Raw genomic sequence first — 9448 nt, forward strand, 5'->3', positions numbered from 1 at the left:
GCTGCCATGACTGCACCAGGAACACCTACTAAAGAGCCCTAGTTCTTCGCACAGGAGAAAGCTTGCGTTCTAGTCGCGACTTACACTTCCAATGCTGGCGACACCTGCTTACAATTCTCACGGGCGAAAGGAAGGTTATGCTGCTGCTTACAATTGTAGAGGACTCAGAAACGTAGTTTCTGCTTGCTTGGAAGCGAACGCGAATTTTTTTTTTCGTACGTCCCTGTCGGCGCCTCTCGTGATGACACGGAAAAAAAATTTCCACGGAATTTGTTGTTTATCTACAGCGAGGAAAGTTTTCAAAATAATTATTTTAGTAAAAGTGAATGATCAAAACAACCAAAAGTATTTTGTAACACCTCATGGCTGCTTTCTTGATCCAAGACGGCTCACAAGCGTTGAGTCTAGCAGCAGATGTTGCTTTGTTATACATAAGGATGCCTCGAAAGATACGGAAAAAGAACTTTGATATAAAACATGCAATTTTTGTTTGTTTGTTGGTCGTTAAAGAGGTCGCAAACAGCTGCCGGCTGAAACATGTGCGAGAAGCACAAGTGGCCAGCCCGTCCATGCAAAGGTAACTTAAATTAGCGTGGCGGCACTGGCGAATCCTACCGATCTGAAGCGGTACAGTGCAATACCTATACAACGACAAGCAATTGTCCAAACGCTGTAGGGATATGAGAGCAAAATGATGCAATGACCTCAGCCAACGTGTCACATGTGTCGCAGAAACAACCGTAGCCGTGGCCCAGGGGGTTGGACACCTGGCTCGGCTGTGGGAAGTGTGTAGTTCAAACCTCACCACCGGATGCTCACAGGATTGTAAGACGCGTACGAGCAGTCCTCCGGCAGAATATATAGATATTTTATTAGCCTGTAACCAATACTAGCCAAAACCAGTGCTTTCCAGGGCTGCTCTGCTTGAAACAGGATTGTAGAAACCGCTACGTGTACTGTACAAGAACCAAGGCAAACAAAACGCAAACTCAGAATAATTTCAGCCGATGTCATTCCGACAGTATTCTTTAGTCAAGCTGTAGTAAAGGAATCATTATTTGTATGACAACAAATACTGTGGAAAATTTTCAAACCATAGAAACAGCGATTGCTGCTTCTATGATTCAGTACTTTCAATAGCATCAGAAACGCCCTGCTTATACTTTTCATTTAACTGAGTGAAGTGTTACCTCGGTGCATTCGTCTCACGCGCTCGGCTGCTGAATGCGGTACGCTAAATGGGTGGTAACTATTTTGAAGGTGGTGGACCAATTTGTCGATAATATTATTATTATTAATAAATTGTAATATTAATATCATCCCGACTGTAATTTTAGCCTGGCATGGTCATCAGCATAATTCTTCGATGCTTCACAAACACACACACACACACACACACACACACACACACACACACACACACACACACACACACACACACACACACACACACACACACACACACACACACACACACACACACACGCACACACACACACACAAACGCGCGCGCTCGCACGCACGCACGCACGCACACACACACACACACACACACACACACACACACACACGCACGCACACGCACCCACGCACACGCACAAACACACACACATACACATACACACGCACGCACGCACACGCACACACACACACACACACAAATACACAAACGCGCACACACACAAGCCTACAGAAGCCTACAATGTTGTGTTCGTTTGTAAACACTTTTGTATATGTTATTCACCTTCTACCTTGCGCAAACTTGGCAATAAAGAAAATACTATCCTGCTCTAAGGGTTAGGGCGCCAGGCTGCTGTGATCAACGGCAGAGGCTCCATTCCACCACCGGTCGCACATTATTTTCTTTTATAGCGAAACTTACTCGCCGAGTTCGAACAAGAAGAAAGAAAGCGAGGGCGTGGTAGTTATTAGTCATATCATAAGAAGCCAGCAAACAAGAGAGAAAGAGAGAAAAAGAGATAGAGAGCAAATGATAAATGAAAGGCAGGGAGGTTAACCAGGACTGAAACCGGCTGGCTACAAAGATACCAAGGACAGAATAGGGGAAATTACATTTACTTATTCATTGAAATAGAGAAACGATAAAGTAATAGAAATGAAAGCGGATCGATGAAAAAACAAACGGCCGCAAAAGGGGCACGAACCCACATCTTCGCATTACGCGTGCGTTACCAATTGGGATACCACGGCGCCATTTTCCCACGCACTTTATGGGGTATTTATGTTTTAGTACGACTAAACCTGGGATTGTTAGCGTTCACTACACCTCACGCTCTTGACGGCAGATATGGAACATCCTTTTTTGTCGTAGGCGTACAAAATAGATGACGTACACGTCATCTTTTTTTTGTTAGGGTAGACAACTGGTAAAAAACCCACACATGCTACCTGAAGGCATCAATGCTGCCCGAATCTAGGCCTCACTGTGTAACGAACAAGAAGAAAGGAAACCGAGGGTCAGATGTTTATTAGCCGTCTCATAAGAAGCCAGCAAACAAAGACACCAAAGACAGCATCTTTGGTGTCTCGACAACTTGCACGCACTAGCCTATAAGTGTCGCAGTATAACCAAAAGCACCGCTACGACCTCTGTCACCGTGACGTGCATTTTTCACCGGGGCGCGTTAGTGCTGCTTTGGTCGCCTTCCCATCAAGTGGGCCATTGCGAGAAGCTCCTGTCTTGTTACAAAGGCCCATATCGCGTGTTTCGTCAAGTCAGTGATGTCACCTACGAAATCGTTCCAGCCAGCCTCGCAACGTCCTCCGCTCCGACCACCAGTGATATCGCCCATGTCGCCAGGCTCAAGTCCTAGAAGTCCCTGCTTGCCACATATATCTGGGTGCGTTCACCACCGAGGGTTGTGTTGCCATACAACCAAGGCTCAAGAGACATAGCGCAGATGAAGACGAAGACGAGCATCAGGGTTCGGCACGAGCTGGATTCCATCTTGGACTCTGGCTGCACTGATCTTGTATATGCAGCGTAGATTCTTTTATTTGCGTCTTTCCACACGTTACACCATGTAGGCCGGTGCCAATAAGCGCAAAACACGATGAGAAGGCCACATTCGTTACCCGTGACGGACTCAACCAATACAGCGGTCTGCATTTCGTTCCGCGCCTTATGGACAGAGTTCGGGGGCATCATAAATAGGCTATGATTCCAGATTATGTGTTCAGTGTGATTGCGTATGCCACCCCAATTTAAGACCACCAACGTCGGCGGCGTTTCATCTTGAAAGCCCTGCGGGGAGCTGCACTACGTTCTAAACAAAAACAATGTTTTTTCCGCTTGCATGAAGTCAGCTATCTCGGGCATGTTGTAAACAAGCAAGGAGTATAACCTGACCCCACTGAGAAGTTGCGCGCTTTGGTCGCTAACGAGGCCACTTGGACGTCGAAGGAGCTGAAAATTGTTATGGGATTTGCGTCTTACTTTCACCGTGTCGTACAAGACTTCGCTAGACACAGTGCACTTCTTACGGCGTTGTTGAAGAAGAACGCGCCATGGATGTGGGGAGCGGCACAGCAGGCTGCATTTGCCGACCTAGATGGAGGGCCTTTACTGCCACCTGCACGAGCACATTTCGATGGCTCCGCTTCACTTATTGTACTCGTGAACACCAGTGAGAACGGCCTCCGGTGCCGTCCTTCTGCAAGATAATCATTGTGGAGCGCAGCGCACCTTAGCTTATGCCAACCGTCAGTGCCTGGCGGTAATCTCGGCTTTGAGAAGATTTGTCGCTACTTCTATAGCCGTGATTTTACGGCAATAACCGATTATAACGCCGTGGTGTGGCTCCAGTTATTGAAGAACATCATCCCGAAACTCGCCCGCTGTGCTCTCCACCTGCAGCAATACGATTGCACTATCATGTTTCGAAGTGGGGCAACTCATCAAGACGGATATTTTTTGTCTCGCTACCCGGTCATGGTTAGCGCTGTTGAAAGCTTAAAAGGCGAGCAAGAGCATTACCATTACCATGAACTCTGTCTGCCCTATCATCCACATATTTTTCGAGGGCACAGTCAGGCTCTCGCCCTCACGTTTCAAATGTCGACTGATGCACGTATAAGGTAGACGACGAGCTACTGCTACATGCTCGCCGTTCCCATGCAGGCTAATCTGTTTGGCTCTTAGTGGTCCAGCAAGACTTCCGTTCACCCATTGAGAAGTCACTTCACAGCTCTTGTACTGTCTCGACTTTACCCTCGTCCTTACTGCGCTATGTTACATGCATTGCGACCTATAGGCTGGCATTCTCGGAAGCGCAAAAACGCATGCTCAACTTTGCGAGCGGTTCTGGTTGTGGAAAATGCGGCGAAATGTCAACGCTGATGTTGTCACTTGTAAAAAGTGCCATTTGCTCAAAATGCCAATCGCAGTTTCAAAGCCACCAATGCCGAGTTTGAGCAGCCAACTGCCCCCTTCGAAGTTGTGGCATCGACATTGTCGGAAAACTAGATCTGGCCACGAGTAATTGTTAGTTGCCGTGGATCATTTTACTAAAAGGGTCGAGGCCGAGGTAGTTCCTTACGATTTTACCTGCCATACCGGGAGGGGGGGGGGGGGACTGGAGAATACCGGCGTGCGAATCAGAGAAAAGTAGGAGGAAGCGAAGCAAAGGATCAGAAATGCCGATTATCTGTAACGCGCCGCGGTTGATTAGTGGCTATGGTGCTGGGCTGCTAAGCACGATGCCGCATTTTGATAGAAACGAAATTCGAAGACACCCGTGTACTTAGATTTAGGCACGTGTTAAAGAAACCCAGCTAGTCCAAATTTCCTGAGTCCCCCACTACGGCGTATCTCTTAATAAGATCGTGGTTTTTGCACGTAAGACCCAATAATGTAATGTTTTTAATTGTCTGCAGATAAAGCACTGTGCTACGGCCTTCAAACATGTGCGGTGACCCACACACACACGCGCACACACACACACACACACACACACACACACACACACACACACACACACACACACACACACACACACACACACACACATATATATAGATATATATATATATATATAGAGTGAGACACAGAGAGCCTTCTGCCGTTACTACGCCACTGGACATGAAATTAACGTACAGGACGTCAAATAAAGTCGTGTGATGAATATCTCGGACACAAGTCACTAGTAGTCACTAGTCCGAACTATGTCTGAAATCACATTATTGGCGTAAGCTTCGTATATTGCCTCCCTCAACGTTTCGTTAAGAACGATATACCATAATCATGAAATTAAATGTAGAAATTTAATAAGGGCTGTTTTACACAGTGCTTCGTTTGACTTCTAGAACATATGGAGCCACAGTAAAGACGTTGCACTCGAGAATTGATAGGGTGATCTCTGAAGAGGAATGCTGCTGTTTTGAGGGAAATGCCGACGGAGAGGAAGGTCGCGCCGGCTGCAGCTGCGTCAAGAGTCTATGTCGCTGAAGTTTTGCATCAGCAACATGTATATTCCAATGCCCTGAATTGGTCAGTGCGCCGTGCATCGTTAAATCCTGTCACTAGTCTCTAATTTATGAACGCCACACCAGCGTGCCGCAGTCAAGAGACCGCTAGCTCGCTCGTAAAATCAGAGTACTGCTGTTACATGCTTATAATCTTGCAGTCAGGGACACTTTGAACAGCAATGATTTCTCAATAGTAACAACAATTTGCTGATTTCCTGGGCAGCGGCACTTCAATAAATGGTTCAGGTAGCTATGTCGCTAAATGTGCACGTTTTAAAACCTTACATTCTAGATATGGTATTTGTGAATAAATATATCTTGAATGATATTCTACTAGCGAAAGAAAGACCTCTGCTAACTAGAGCTGCTGTGATCACGACAAACACATTAGCATTCACAACACATTTTTCAACGCATGATCTTATCAATACATTGGACACCAAATATAAGACCTTAGTTCTAAAGAAATCCGCGAAGTAAAGAAAATGTACTGAATACGAAGATTTTCGTCCGTCTCACTGTAGCAGCAGTGTCGAGGGAAACAATGCAGGAGTTTCTCACAGACAAATGCTTCTAGTCGCAGAAAAAGATGCGCTCGTTATAGATCCCAGTCAGGACGATTGTTCACTTCAGACGGTCGCTCTGATGTGTAATTTAAACAGGAGGCTTCGCTGCGTAATCTAAGGCGATTTCCATTGAAATCATGTCGTACGCATCGTTCCTGCACGATGAGCTGCTGAAATAATTCAGTCTTGCTGTACAAAGAGGCCGCCACTTCTATCTTGACCACGGAACAGGCTAAAATGGAACACATCGCAGCCTCAGCGTTGATGACCTCCAAAGTTCAGCTGTCACTATAATGCATTCCTTCATTATTTCAAGAAAAATACAACTTTTCCATGTCAAGTTTTTGTCAAATTGTGTAGCCGAAGGCATAGTCTTCAGTTGGATCCCAATAAGCTCTAATTAATCCTCTAATTGCCATATTTACCTGAATGTTACAGTTTAATGCCACTGACGCAGTTGCTAACTCGAAGATCGAAGTGACGCTGCGTCCCCACCGGCAACGTTCCCGTGCCCACGGGGCTGCCTAAAACACCTTGAGATATGACCACCATGCTTTATAACGATATCTTTCAGTACATTTGACGGGATTTCGTGGTCGTTCGCGGTTCGGTCGTCAAGCAAACCAAAAGGCACGCCTCTGATTGCATCTGGCAGACGCGCGTGAGTTTCTACCGCCATCAACTGGCGGTCCGCCACTCGACCTTGCTTGGCGTTGACGTTAATGGAGTTCGCAATGTCGTGATCTGCTCATGGCAGACCTCCATGGCAGCGGCAGAATTTTTACAGCTGTCGCTGAGCACGCTGGAATTGGTTGGCGCGCCCCTTACATCATCGGCTTCGAATCCGCGAGTTGCTGCTCCGTATGGGGGTGCGAATACGTCACGCCAGCTGCTGCGTGAACGCCGGCGCCCGCTCCGCATAACTCACGCTTGCACAGCTGCATCTGCGTTCATTTTTCGCTTGCTTCCCTTCCGGAGCACAACAAAGAAAATTCAGCCTCAGTTACTTTTGGAGCAATAAACATTCCGGCGGCAGAGGCCACGTCAGCCTGACTGTCGACGACAATGCAATTGGCATTGAAGCAATTTAGTGCCTCAACATAATGGCACCATAGAAACGCGTCATGTGTGAAGCGCCTACTGCAGCCGAGGTGCGCTCTTGCGCTTCGGCCTGGACACACTGCGCCCTCTAGCGCTGCTGCCGCAAAGTCCGCGCGTCTGAAACATATTCAGACAAGGATGCCCTAGCATACACGACGCGTGTTTGGTTCCGCCTAACCCCGTTAAAACGCTAAAGGATATTCTTGCCTCTCAAGAGCGGCACATAGAGACGAAGCGCAGTACCACGCGCCCAGTAGCACGTACCGAGTGACCGGATTTGTCAGTAAATAGGTGCATTACAGAGCGCCGCATATCCAGTGACGCGGGTTGCCTTAGAAAAGGTCCGCTGAAAAGCGGGACACGCCCAGTGACCCAAATTTACGTGAATGATGGCCATAAAAGAGCGGGTCACACCCAGGGGCTCATAACCAGTGGCCCGAGTTATGAAAGAGGTTCATTCAAGAGCGGGGCATGATCAGTGCCTCATACCCATTCACCCGATTTGACGTAAAGCTTCTTCATGCATTGAGTGGCATATACTCATCGGCGCCGACCCGGCGATCTATGGATGGATGGAAAAATTTTAGTGTGCTCCATTAGGTCGTGCTAGTTTCCCATGTTGGCGCGAAATAGGTTAGGTACATACAAACAAACTGGAAAGTGACTAAAGTTCCAAATAATGTCCGGAGAAGTCGCAGAAGGGAAACAACTCTGCAATGAAGTGTAACATCAGCTAAACGCCGCATAACAAGTTACAATAAGACAGCGCGGACTGCAACAAATGACAGAAGCGCGCAAGCGACATGGCGCATCGTGCACTGAAGAAAAGAATGAGAGCCTACGAGGGGGATCGTGGTCTTCACGATGGGGGTATCGGCCATGAAACGTGTCCGCACATTGATCACGATGATTATGATCTCCATACAATGACACGGACCCACAAATGGGAGAAAGAGAGGCGGGGTACGAGAGAAGCGCTTCCCCTACACAGTACGAATTCCGAACTAGCTCATTAGCAGCACTGGTCTAGTCGGATCACCGTACCTACAGCTCGCTGGTAGAAGCGTGCTGCCGAGGCTTGGCGAACTCTATCTGTGTCTGCGCGCGGAAACACGTAAGTCCGAACTTTTGTTCCTTGTTGTGCCAAACCACTGCCTACCAGTGACATAAGACTGGAGTCCGAGCCGGAGGAATGTCGCCGGCTCAGATACTGAATTAATTTCCTTGCTTACTCTCAACATTTACGCTTCATTTGACAGTCATGGTGACACTGCTGTGCCCATGCTTACTGACGGACAGGACACGATTAGTTAGCTTTAACAGCGCTTTTGACAGATTAGGGATAATCGGACCAAGAAACCGCGTGTCTGCCTCATGATACGCTCTGAGCAGTATAAGAACGAAAGGAAATAAGCAAAATTGTCCTTTGTTATTGATAAGTGACTACCATCGGTTTCAGATACATTAGTCAACACACCATGCCAATGCTTACAAGCTGCTCTTCTCGCGATTACAGCGCAGCCAAGGCTTTTTACGAACAGACAAATGTACTGAAGAAGGTTGTACTGTATGTTATACATCTCGGTGCTCCGTGCCGAAAAAGATGAAAACCACCCGACAGGTTGGCTTAGTGAATATACCGTTCAGCAGCTCAGATCCACATTCCGTATTCGATGCTGGCCGCGGTGGCCTCATTTCTATGGTGGTGGAATGCAAAAGCGCTCGTCTACACACATTTAGGTGCTCAGCAAAGAACCGCAGGTGGTCATAATACTTCAGCGGTCTCCCGCTAACAGGCGCGTTATAAAATATCGTGGCTCTGGCACGTGAGATTTCGCAATTTAAGTTTGATTTTGAGAATAAGGACGCCTGCTGCTCGCAACGATGGGCTTTGCTACGTGTCCTTGCGACAGAGCGCAAAATAAGCATACCTGTTCTGAAACGTATCACAGCTGCACCTACAAACATATCTGAAAAAGACATGTTGCCATAGGAGACTTGCGAAAATAAAACCGTAATAGTTATCGGTATCACTGATATCAACGTATTAGGCAGCGACTTATCTCATAAAGCGTGCGTCTAGTGCGCACAGCTATATGACAGCGCTAAGTGACCACGAGTCAACGGAATCGCGGTCTCATACTGTTCAAGTAGTAGTTACGTGATGCGCACCTTTCTGCACTCTCTGAAGCACTTCTGCACATTCTCGTGAACTTATACAGCATGGCTGAGAACTAAGAACCACTAGTTACACGAACAAACAAGGTAACAACACGTCCGTGTCAGCTAAAAGA

The sequence above is a fragment of the Dermacentor variabilis genome, chromosome 3, assembly GCF_050947875.1.
Source record: "Dermacentor variabilis isolate Ectoservices chromosome 3, ASM5094787v1, whole genome shotgun sequence".
NCBI lineage: Eukaryota > Metazoa > Arthropoda > Arachnida > Ixodida > Ixodidae > Dermacentor > Dermacentor variabilis.